This window comes from Stenella coeruleoalba (assembly GCF_951394435.1).
Source record: "Stenella coeruleoalba genome assembly, chromosome: 6".
Lineage (NCBI taxonomy): Eukaryota > Metazoa > Chordata > Mammalia > Artiodactyla > Delphinidae > Stenella > Stenella coeruleoalba.
In genome coordinates, this window is record NC_137151.1 from 118,104,403 (window position 1) to 118,117,992 (window position 13,590).

A 13,590-nucleotide genomic window follows, 5' to 3' on the forward strand; every position below is an offset into this window, starting at 1 on the left:
CTGACAGAGCATCATCTCTCCTCTAGATTTAGTAATAGCAGCTTCATAACTGGCCTCCCCGCCTCCACTTTTGTTTGCTACAACCCATCCTCCAAAACAACAATCAGACATGTTCTTTCTGCAAAAATAGATCATCTGTCAGCTTGCTGTTTAAGGTCCATCACCAGCTTCCCATCACGCATGGGATGAAATTCCAAACTGCCCGCCACAGCACACAAGGTCTAACTCCTGACTACTTTTCCAACCTCTTTGTCCTCTTCTGTCCTGTCCCCTCACAATGTGCTAGACACTGTGACCAAGGTTGTTCCCAACCCAAAGCCCTCGCAGGTTCTGTCCCTTCCGCCTGCAATGTACCTCCCCCAAATATTCATGAGACGACCGCCTTTTCATTACTCAAGTTTCAAAGAGCACCTTCTCAGAGAGGCCTCCTATCTCTTCCTGAGCTAAGTATCACATTACCTACATTTTCTCTTCTATGCAGTACCAGCACTGCCTAATGTTAGGTTATATTATATTACTGTACTATGTTATTTTACATTTTCATTTTTTGTTGGTATGTATACTGTACGTCTCCCACCATGGTAATAGCAGCCCCTGGAAAGCAAGAACTCTCGTTTTCCATCACAGTTGTACTGGTACCATTGTTCTGATACCTAGAACACTGCCAGGCTCATGGTTGACTTTTAATAAATACACATTTTTGTGGTTGACTATAAAACAATGAAATTAATTTTTTCAAATAACAAAGACACAGATAATAAAATAAAGTACAACTGAGGTTAATTAGGGTATGCTTCCACAGGAAGTTTTGAATTTATGAAATCTATAAACTTTCTGCATGACTGAGTTGGAAAGAAGCTGCTTAATGTACCATGGAATATATCTCTTTAAGATAAATAGGAAATTTCAAATTTAAAAAATTAATGTAAAAAATAAGGATATCTTTCTATCAAAGAAAATCAACAGTATTTTAGTATTTTGCAAATCAGAGCTTGCCTGTATAATGAAACACATATCATAATCAAAGAAATTTAATTTTGCAATCAAGTAACAAAATGTTCCTACATACGCTATACACACACATACACCCAAATATAATTTCTATCATCAACACTTTGAGGAAGTCAACTGGAAACCCATGCTGCAGGAGGCACAGATTCCACCACTAGGGAGAACGTGGAGAAGGGAATTGATTCCTTTGTGAAGCTACTGAACTGAGTGGTAACTCTGCTGCGTCACTCCCCCAACTTATGCTGGGTCCAGTGGGAACAGAGGCCCTGGCCATCTATGAAGCTATTATAATTCCTTCTCAAATAAGCAAATCAGCCTGCCCCTCCCTTCTTTACTGGGGCCAATCAAGTGAAAACATATGGAGAGCTGTTCCCAGGAAGTGTATCCCAAAGCTTGTTTTTTTTTTTTTTCTTTTTACCAAACAGTCTCTGAGAAAATAATTGATGGTTGAATTAACGTCAGTATGCGGCCCGTACATATAGATGCTATAACGGTATCTGTTGAGAAGCTGGTCCAAATCTCTATCTGTTGTATATCTCACTGTAGCATGTCTGTGAGTGACTGTATCTGCCTCCCCCACTCCACCAGCAGCTCCTCTGAGAAAAGGAAAAAGTCTTTTCAACCCAGTATCACCAGAAACCAGCATACATTTCAGCACATGGTAAGCACTCAAGGCATGCTAGTGGGATGAATAAACAACTCAGAACCAGACTCTGACAGGCTCTGACAGGCTCAGCATCTAAGAAGAACACAAGGCCTCTGCCAGATGTTCTCCTGGCCCCAAACTTCCCATGTGTATCAGTTGCCACTGCCTCTGCCACCAGCCTGAGCTCCAGTGCCCATCATGCAGCTTCCATTCTGCTAGGACTTTCAACCACATTGCTCTTTTTATGAATTAATTTACTTCCACCATTAGAATGGCATGATGTTTACTGAAACATCTAACAAGCTCTTAAATTTCTTCCTAGCTGTTAAAAAGACAAACATAAAACTTGTATTATCATGGAATTATATCATTTGACATAATTCCATGATACTATGCCAAATGAGTGGGTGGGTCACGAAGCAGAATGCATCACTTGTTTCCTGTATTGTAAGCACATGCGTGTGCCTATATATATATACATATAGAAAACGGAATGTAGCATGGACCCCAGAGCATTAACAGCAGAGTTTTAATGAATTTTACTTTCTTTTTCATACCTTTCTATACCATGAAACAAATTTCTTACTATAAAAATACCATTGCTATCAAACCAAAAACAAAACAAAATAAAGCAAAACAAAACCCAACAAAACAAAAAAGTTTAGACTATTTCAATTATTTAGACAAAAAAGTATCCTTAACCTGGTAGAACCATCAGGTTCAAAGAGAAAAAGATAAATCTTGTTTTGAGCTCTACTCCATCCTCCACACCTTTGCCAACACCCAGCATAGAGGGACAATGAACAAATATTTGTGAACTAAATGGGCTATTTCCCTGTGTTGAACGCTCACTGAGGCGTCTCCATCGGCAGGCCTCAGCCTGGCCCGAGTCGCCGCACTCTGCATTCTCATTTAAAAGGAGTCACGGTAAGATTGTTGTTTTCCATGTCTGTGAGTCTGTTTCTGTTTTGTGAGTAAGTCCATTTGTATCATTTTTTTAGATTCCAAAAATAAGTGGTATCATATGATATTTGTCTTTGTCTGACTTACTTCACTTAGTATGACAGTCTTATGGTTACCAAAGGGAAAAGGGTGCGGGAGGGAACAATTAGGAGTCTGGGTTTAGCAGACACACACCACTACATATAAAGCAGGTAAACAACAAGGACCTACTGTAGAGCACAGGGAACTATATTCAATATCTCGTAATAACCTACAACGGAAAAGAATCTGAAAAAAGAATATATATGTGTGTGTGTGTGTATTGTGTGTGTGTGTGTGTGTGTGTGTGTGTGTATATATATATATATACACATACATATATATATATATATATATGGGAATCACTTTGCTGTACATCTGAAACTAACACAATATTGTAAGTCAGCTACACTTCAATTTAAAAAAATTTTTAACAACAAAATAAAAAAATTGAAGGTGTCTCCGGCCCACAAGAGACAGACAACTAAGAAAGACATTTTTTAGTTGTGTGAAAACATCTTTAAATCATTTTTTTCTCCAATTTTTTTAATTGTGGTAAAAGACACATATAGTGACATAAAATGTACTCTCTTAGCCACGTTCAGTTCAGTGCTGCTGAGTACATTCATGTTGCTGTGTAACCATCACCACCATCCATCTGCAGAACTGTCTCCATCCTGCAAAACTGAAACTCTGTACCCATTAAACAATAACTCCCCCATTTTTCCCTCTCCCCAGCCTCTAGCAACCACATTTCTACTTTCTGTCTCTATGATTTCAACTACTCCAAGCACCTCATGTAAGTGGAATCATACAGTATTTGCCTTTTTGTAACAGACTTACGTCACCTCACAGAATGTCCTCAAGGTCCGTCCCTATTGTACCATGTGTCAGAATTTCCTTCCTGTTTAACGCTGAATCACATTCCATATGTATTTGCCACATTTGGTTTATCCCCACATCCATCGATGGACACTTGGGTTGCTTCGACATTTTAGGTACTGTAAACTATACTGCAACAAAAATGGGTGCACAAATATCTATAAGACTCTCAAACAGGCAGGACACTCTATGACATAAATCACAGCAAATCTTTTTGACCCACCTTTTAGAGAAATGGAAATAAAAACACAAATAAACAAATGGGACCTAATGAAACTTCAAAGCTTTTGCACAATAAAGGAAACCATAAACAAGATGAAAAGACAACCCTCAGAATGGGAGAAAATATTTGCAAATGAAGCAACTGACAAAGGATTAATCTCCAAAATTTACAAGCATCTCATGCAGCTCAATATCAAAAAAACCCGAACAACCCAATCCAAAAATGGGCTGAAGACCTAAATAGACATTTCTCCAAAGAAGATATGCAGACTGCCAACAAACACATGAAAGAATGCCCACCATCATTAATCATTAGAGAAATGCAAATCAAAACTACAATGAGATATCATCTCACACCAGTCAGAATGGCCATCATCAAAAAATCTAGAAACAGTAAATGCTGGAGAGGGTGTGGAGAAAAGGGAACCCTCTTGCACTCTTGGTGGGAATGTAAATTGATAAAGCTACTATGGAGAACAGTATGGAGGTTCCTTAAAAAACTAAAAATACAACTACCATACGACTCAGCAATCCCACTCCTGGGCATATACCCTGAGAAAACCATAACTCAAAAAGAGTCATGTACCACAATGTTCATTGCAGCTCCATTTACAATAGCCAGGAGATGGAAACAACCTAAGTGTCCATCATCGGATGAATGGATAAAGAAGATGTGGCACATATATACAATGGAATATCACTCAGCCATAAAAAGAAACAAAACTGAGTTATTTCTAGTGAGGTGGATGGACCTAGAGTCTGTCATACAGAGTGAAGTAAGTCAGAAAGAGAAAACAAATACCGTATGCTAACACATATATATGGAATCTAAAAAAAAAAAAGGTTCTGAAGAACCTAGGGGCAGGATGGGAATAAAGACGCAGACCTACTAGAGAATGGACGTGAGGATATGGGGAGCGGGAAGGGTAAGCTGGGACAAAGTGAGAGAGTGGCATGGACACATATACACTACCAAACGTAAAATAGATAGCTAGTGGGAAGCAGCCGCATAGCACAGGGTGATCTTCTCGGCGCTTTTTGACGACCTAGAGGGGTGGGATAGGGAGGGTGGGAGGGAGACACAAGAGGGAGGAGATATGGGGATATATGTATACATATAGCTGATTCACTTTGTTATACAGCAGAAACTAACACACCACTGTAAAGCAATTGTATTCCAATAAAGAAGTTAAGAAAAAAAAAAAAAGACTCCCCTTTCATTCTTCTGGGTATGAACCCAGAAGTGGAATTGCTGGATAATATGGTAATCCTATTTTTAATTTTTTTTTTTTTTTTTGTGGTACACGGGCCTCTCACTGTTGTGGCCTCTCCCGTCGCGGAGCACAGGCTCCGGACGCGCAGGCTCAGTGGCCATGGCTCACGGGGCCAGGTGCTCCACGGCATGTGGGATCTTCCTGGACCGGGACACGAACCCGCGTACCCTGCATCGGCAGGCGGACTCTCAACCACTGCGCCACCAGGGAAGCCCCTCTCCTTTTCTTTTTGATAGTAGCCAGCCTAATGGGTGTTAGGTAGTAGGTATCTCAGAGTTTTGATTTGCATTTCCCTGAAGATAAACCATATTCATGTTTGCTTCAATAGCATTTTTTTCCTGACTCTGAAGATGAAAGATCTTTCCTGTCTTAACCAGCCAAAGCCACATTAGTACAGCTCCCACAGTATTTTCAGGCCTGTGCTTCCTCTCTGCCACCTGCTATTACATGAAGAGACATCGAAGGGAAGCTGGTAGTTAAATTATTTGTAACTTCACCCACAGAGAGCACCCTGACAACTCCAAGGAACAATTGTCAAATATTTCTTAAAGAGAAAAGTGCACCTAATCCCTAAAGAAAAACTACCTATTAATTTGACTGTCTGGAAGCACAGAAAACATGTCTGAAGAATATGAGGTTCTTATCATTACTCTGCAAAAAGTCCTTATTACCAAGAAGTTTTAGAAAACTGATGAAGCTATGAATCCAGGGTAGGCATCAATTTGGCTTTTATTTGCTTCTCTCTTTGAACCTCAAAGTGGAATTTTTCTTAGAATTCGAGTCAATTACTTTGATAACATGATTATTTCATCTATACCAACACCATGTCTGCTCTGAGTTATTAATGCCTTCTTACCACTTTATCCCTATGAAAATGAATGAGGCGTTTGCCATGAGCGCAAAACTTCCAGGGGTATTGGGATGGGATGACTAATTGTCTGAAAGGGTTTTCAGGTTGCCTGTTCTACTAAAAGAACATAAGGTGTCTGCACAATCCACCTCAGGTAAGGTATAAGTAATGTACTTCTGCATCTATAACACCAGCTTAATCTTTCTGTAAATGTCACCTGGCCATTAACTATTATGTTTTAAGTGCTACTGGCAAAGTACCTAAAATTGTACTCCCAAAGTAGTCCATTTTTTAGTTTGAAAGTAAAAGTGGTTTATTCGAATAGTTTTCCCATTAGAACATGATTTCATCACACTGCCTATGAATTCAATCCATTTACCTCCCAAGCTGAAAAGGTAACAAGTGTATGGTTACAATTAATGTCCTTCATTTCAGTTACAAGAACAATGGCTCATAAACTCTTTTTGGATTTCAGACCCCTTTGAAAATCTAAATAAAACTTTGGATCCTGTCCCCAGAAAAGTGACAGAATCCAAAACTAGAAAACAGTTTCAGAGGTTTGTTGATCATCCCTCTATAAACACCATGTAAAGAGCCTATTCTACATCAGCATCCTTTGGGATGCCGGTTACAGCAGAAGACTTCTGAGTAGGAGAATGGCATCTCCACTTTTTTTTTTTTTTGGCGGTACGCGGGCCTCTCACTGTTGTGGCCTCTCCCGTTGCGGAGCACAGGCTCCGGATGTGGAGGCTCAGCGGCCATGGCTCACGGGCCCAGCCGCTCCGCGGCATGTGGGATCTCCCCGGACCGGGGCACGAACCCACGTCCCCTCCATCGGCAGGCGGACTCTCAACCACTGCGCCACCAGGGAAGCCCCATCTCCACTTTTAACAAAAGCTCCTCTTGATTCTAATGAACACCAATACTTGAGAGCCAGTGTCTTAGAGGATGACAGACCTTGAGGTTGATAGGACCAGGTGAAAAATTCCTGATAAAGAATGCAGGGCCACAAGGTAATGGAATGGGTTGGTAGCTCTCTGCAGAATCGGTTTTATTATAATCACACCTGTGGAAGGGACGGGGGAAGGAAATCCCAAATCTAAGATATATGAATATAGTAGAAATAAATCATATACGTACATATGCTTTCTATACCAGAGATACTGGGCTATACTACTATAATTTAGCATTTCTAGGGAAGGGTTCTTCCCTTGAAGTGTTTAACCTGCTAACATTCAATGGATGCAAATGTGAGCAGTGGAATATGAAGAAGCCTGCACACAGGTGAACCCTGCTCGCAATCCACACATGGACGGATGTACCCAGCTGCCTGAGCAGCCAGCCCAAGCCTCATACATCTTCTCATCCCCAAGCGTGGAAAATAATGCCTGTTTACCGTGGATGCTCAACACACACCCTTTGGATTTGTTTAATATGTCTCTGCTAACAACTCCATTCCAAATCCAACCATGTGCCTCATGATAATAGACTGGATTGAGGTCCATTACAGTATTAAAATGGAATTTAATAAAGCTGGAAATTTGACAAATCATACATGTTCTTCTCTTAATTCTAGAAGAGCCCTGATCGATACACACTTGCCCATACTCGGTCCCTTCTAAGACGATGAACTTTACAACGGTCAGAAGACGTCAAGGCTCTATATCTGTTGCTGATTGCCAAAGCTGCCAGTTAGGGGTGGAGTATAATTTACAGAGTGTAAATTACTAGAGAGGAATGAGAGCAACTTACAAGTGAGTACTTAGGAAGATCAGTTTCTTAACTTCAGAATCATGTTTACTATACAAATATAATAACGATGATGATGAGAAACGGCACATGTTCATCCACTCCAGTAGGATTAGACATGCACTAAGTTAATGATTTGGTATAAGGAAAAATGACCTTTGGGGAAATCACGGACCGCTTAAAGAATCAGATAAACTAGATTTGTGCCAACAAGCACAAGACTTACACAAAATTTTCACTTTGTGTCAAGGAGTTCTCTGATCCCTGGAAGCCCATCAGTGCCTACAAGTTTGTTTCAACAGCATTTGGTAAGTTTGTCCATGACAGTCATGACAGCAGTACAGAGGGGAAACGAGGAGTACAGCAGTACAGAGGGACACGAGGAGAGAGGTTACATGGATTTTGATCCTGTGACACAATACAACAGAAATAACATGAGATCTGGACTCAAATAATCCTGCCTTGAGACTTGACTCCATGGCTTTATAACCACAGAAAAACCAGGACTGCTGTAAGGATGAAGCAAGTTAAGCTGATGGGTACTCTCTGGCTAGTAAATGCAGATGTCACTTTCATTAAACAAATATTATACATTTTTTATTATATAGGATCCTAGATGTTAATATCTTTTAGGTCACACTTATGGTATGAAACTCCCCAGATTGCAATCAGAAGTTTATAAAGTTACCTTATTTAAGTTTTTAAGACCCTCTGAACACAAGTCAAGAGAAATTTGACTATACCAGTTCTATTCCAAAGCAAAAAGAAGAAATGTATCTTCTTTACATAAATAGAATAACAGTTGTATAAATTTCTCCTTAAGAGAAAGCCAACATCATCATTCATAAAAAGGTGGATGTTTAAAAAGTGACTAACATACACATCATTAAATTACATCATAAACATTTACACCGCAAGCCAGCCACCGACACACACACCCATCACACGTACATACCATACACATACACATACACGCACACACATATTTTTATGTCAATCTATACGTGTTTGTATGAATCATCATATAATCTTCATTTGCTTTTCATTTCCTAAACTCTGCCTGGCAATAATTGACTTTCATCTACCAATTAAAATCTACTGCAAATTCATGTCTTCCACAGACTGACATGCTTTTCAAAAAAGAACATGCAATCTGGTGACAGGGGGATGGAGGGATTTTACTCAATTAGAGTTTTAATTAAATCATTATTTTCTCACAGTGTTTTACCAGAAACAAATTACTTTCAATCCTGAAAAGATATTCTTTGTTCGTGCTATATCGAGAAAATTTAGTTACAAGATCGGTAATAGCGAGCCCAGGATTTTGTAAGGTAAATGCCACCATTTCAAATCCCAAAGTCAATTCACAGTAGCGATTTAAGAGAAGCAAAAGGCCTGGCAAGAGTATTTATTTCCTCCAAGAATCCTCTGCAAGCAAACTGTCCATTCAGCAATTCTGCAGGCTACTGTTTCACCATGCGACAGGCCCACTTATTCATAAACAAATCATTAACATTCTTGACATAAATCCATAGTGGACCATTAATCCCAGCTATGATAATGTTTTAGAACATTTGCTCTGCCCATCATGAAAGGGAGTGTTGTTTCCCAGAACCCATCCCTGACAAATAAGAGACAAATTATGCCCCATGAGAAAACTCGGAGAATGAACGGCTTACACACCAATTACTGTCTCATTATCAAGCTGATGCCGAAATAGATCCTGTGTGCTTTGGGTGAAATGTAGATTTTTCTTACTCAGACCAAAAACACAAGTATATACAAAACTATTTGCCAAAGTTAATTCCACTGCTCTGATTCTTCTGCAAGCCACACTCTGGGGATGTTCCTCATAAAAACAAATTAAAAATTATTGCCTAAAGAAATAAATATTGCTAATAAGTGATTGTGGTTGCTTGCATAACTACCAAAAAATACCAAGATCCTAACAACTGTCACAAGAGATGATTAATATGGCCTTTTAGCATCTCAATGTTCATTATATTCTGCCTAAGAGTCATCAGGAAAGGGAGATAAGTAATAGAGAAACAATAATCATGGCAAAGAAACCTTATTTCAGTTAAATAGATCCTGTGTCCTGACAAGTCTCTTAAATTCAGTTTATAGATTCTCCCAGCAGAACTTCAACAATAAACCTCTTCCCAATCAAAAGGCATTGGTTATGCACTCATACATATACTCTGCTGTATGTTGTTTTTTTTTTATGTTCCAAGGTGAATGGATCCAATTCTAGCTCTTTAACCCTGACATTATAAGTTAAATAAATATGCTTACAACTCGACAAAAGCAATCAAATCAAATTTTTTATTTTCTATATCAGTACCCTTAGTATGACCTACAAACCATCTCCTGGGCTTAACTCCAGCCTTCTGCTCTGTCAACCATCACTTCTCACATCTGCACTGGCAGGGACAAGACGATGAGCCTGTTTATTTCTCCATAAGATATCTGGTTTCCAGCAACGGTTCAGTATTTCTCAAACTTTATGTGCATAGGCATCACTGGGGATTTTGTTAAGATGCAGATGCTGGGTCAACATGTGTGGGGTGGCACCTGACAATGGTCTGCTTCTCTAGCAAGCTCCCAGGTGACACTGATACTGCACCCTTGGCCCATCCTTTGAGAAGCAAGGTAGGAGATGACCACGTTTTGATAATGGCTTGGGAGATCAATAGCTTGGTTCTCCTTGGGCATGAAATAGAAACTCTTCTATTTAATTTTGCTTTTCCTATTACTAATGTAGTTATTAACTTTAATAAATAAAAAATTTTAAAACATGTTTTATATGATTCAACGTAAGATTTAAAGGGCACAAATCTAGAGAAACACTTGTATGGCATCGTTATAGGGTCACCCTACTGATGACCTGGATTTGAATTTTTTTTTTTTTTTTGCGGTACACAGGCCTCTCACTGTTGTGGCCTCTCCCGTTGTGGAGCACAGGCTCCAGATGCGCAGGCTCAGCGGCTATGGCTCACGGTCCCAGCCTCTCTGTGGCATGTGGGATCTTCCCGGACCGGGGCACGAACCCGTGTCCCCTGCATCGGCAGGTGGACTCTCAACCACTGTGCCACCAGGGAAGCCCTGGATTTGAATTTTATTCTACTCTTCCATTAAACAAAACCATGGGACCGTAAACGTGGCACTGAACTTCTCCTGGCCTCAGTATCCTGAGGTGGAAAATGTGAATGGAAAACACTCACCTCGCGGTGTTAGCATAGGATGAAATAAAAACATATGAATACTGTTTTAGCATAGGAGATGCTCAACAATGAGTTTCTTTTTTTGCTGTCTTTGATTATTATCAAACCTTACCAAACATATCAAACACTTTAACCCTGGCTCCAGCAGATGAACTCAATCTGCAGTAAAAGATGCAGTTGGAGTTGGACCTGGATCTGCTATTTATGAGCTATCCATCCTTCGGCAAATCACTTCACCCAGTGGTTCTCAGATGTGGACTGTCAGACCCACACCAAGCCGGCTGTATAACAATCACTTGATAAAAATTCAGAGTCCTCTGCCTGCCAGCCAGGCAGAGCTGTTTTCATACAAGTCTGAGATAAAGCCTTGGAGTCTGCATTACTAAATGCTTCTATAGTGATTCTGATCTACAGCAAGGACTAGAAAACACTGTCTTCATATTTAGAGCCTCGGACACCTTGATTATGATGCCTTATCCCCTATCGCCGGGTTTTTAAAACAGGGCTTACTTAGTAAGCAAACAGCAAAAGCTGCTACAGCGTTTAAGACTGAGTTGTCACTACTACCCTCATCTATAGGCTCAGAGGATTAACTCACAGGAACTCCCCTTGGCTCTGAGTATCGTGTGCCTAAACGCACCCCTCACTTCACAGCTCTGGCCATACCTGGATCAAGAGCAGCTGCAAGCTTCAGTCCCCGGTGCTCTTCTTTGTTAATCACCACCACGATCTGGCTCCTGATGGAGATGGCTCCGTTGTGTCTTTCTGCCTGTGAGTTCAGTGAGTGAGGCCCGCCAGGTGACCTCCGGACTCTGGCTTTCTCTACCATGACTTTGCAAAGTAGAAAGACAAGCACCCCATCACTACCCGATCAGTTGCATCTCTAGAGCAAGGGCTTCGTAAATCCCCATGAAAAGCCTTTTCAGTCCGAAGGGAAGGATTTTCTCTCAGCTCACTGCTATGTCTCATCTCTTTTACCACTTCCCTCTGGACATACAATTGGTCCTGGTAACAATTATCACAAAAAGAAACATATATTTCTCCACTCCTAGTTTTACAGGATTAAGATCCCATTTCCAATTACAAATCTTAGATAGAATAAAATGGGGCTTTTATATAAATAAAATATATAAAACATATTTATGCAGAATGCAGCTAGGTTTTTATGCAGAGACCCAGAAGAGTTTTTTCTTTTCTTTTTTTTTTTTCCAAAATCATAGAATGCATTCCCTTCACCGTTCCCTTCATTTCTCTTCCTTCCCCTTCTCCCCCCCTTTCTTCCTTCCTCTCAACAGTAATTGCGGGGCTTCCCTGGTGGCGCAGTGGTTGAGAGTCCGCCTGCCGATGCAGGGGACATGGGTTCGTGCCCTGGGCCGGGAAGATCCCACATGCTGCGGAGCGGCTGGGCCCGTGAGCCATGGACGCTGAGCCTGCGCGTCCGGAGCCTGTGCTCCGCGACGGGAGAGCCCACAACAGTGAGAGGCCCGCGTACCGCAAAAAAAAAACAAAACAAAAAAACAAAAACAAAAAAACCAGTAATTGCAATTCTATAAACTCACTGAAACCATTCCTAACCAAACAGAATATTATTTCTTAGACCTATCTACGTTATAGGTGAGTGTCTCCTATAATCCATCTGGTATAATGAGATAGAGAAAGAGAGAAAAATAGAGAAATACGGATAGATGATAGATAGATAGATAGATAGATAAATAGATGATAGAAGAGAGATAGAGAGAGAGAAAGAGAGACAGAGACAGAGACTGGGACTGTGTATCAGTGTTCTGGTTTCCAATCTTGGAGTCATGAAGGAATTAGAGAAGCAGGTCTGGTATAAGATGATAAGGGCAACCGATGCTTGGCTTTCTTGAGAGACAACAGGGAATGCTATGGCAAACAAAAGAGTGCATGCCCACTCAAAAGGCAGAGCCCCCCACTGAACTCTAAACAAAAATGAAGCAAGAATAGAAGTAAACACTGCCAGAGAGTCACATTTTTCAAGAGAAGCCAAGAGGCCAGATATTTATATAAAATCTCCTGATCTTTTGGTGTCTGCTACAATTTAAAACGTCTACAAGCACTGTGTTGGCCAAAGGAAATACATCAGCAAGGCCAAGGTGGCTCACTGGCCAACCACTTGCACACCTTCGCCTAGAAGAGTCTCTGTGGCAGGGATGCTGGCTGGTCACCAGAATCTGTTTCCCCTCCTTCCTGGGTACTTGGTTGAACCATGTCTCTTCACATTCCTTGGAATTAGGAATGAACTGATGGTTGAGTTCTAGCCAATAGAATATGAGCAGAAAGGACACGTGCCTTCTTATGAGTAAAAAAGACTACAAAGAAGCAGCTGCGCCTCCTCGTGCTGTCTTTCCACTTCCACAAACCAACAACAAGCCCTAAGGGCAGTGAAACCAAAAGAAATAAATGACCTTTTAAAAAACGGTTAAAATATGGAAAGACATTGGGAAGATGGGCATTCTAGATGACAAGGAAGAGTTTGTCAAAAAAAACTTAGAGTGGGAAAGTGAGAAGGCGTTAAGGCTCTTTTTCCAATATGTCTTGCTGCATAGGTAAAAATAAAATTCAAAGAATGTAGCTTTTTATCTTATAATTTTGTTTATTTGCATGCAGATTATTTGTTGGGAAAGTGAAAAAAAAGGCTGAATGCCATATGCCAATATGGCGCCAGAAGCCAGCAGTGAACCATGGCTGCTCCGGAAATAAGATCCACCCCAGACAGGCTTTATATGT

General features: G+C 40.6%; 1 protein-coding gene across 3 annotated transcripts in view; it reads right to left on the reverse strand.

Moving 5' to 3' along the window:
- PID1 (phosphotyrosine interaction domain containing 1) overlaps positions 1 to 13,590 on the reverse strand; it is a 271,889-nt gene that overhangs the window by 184,143 nt on the left and 74,156 nt on the right. The gene's annotated exons all lie outside the window — the stretch shown is intronic.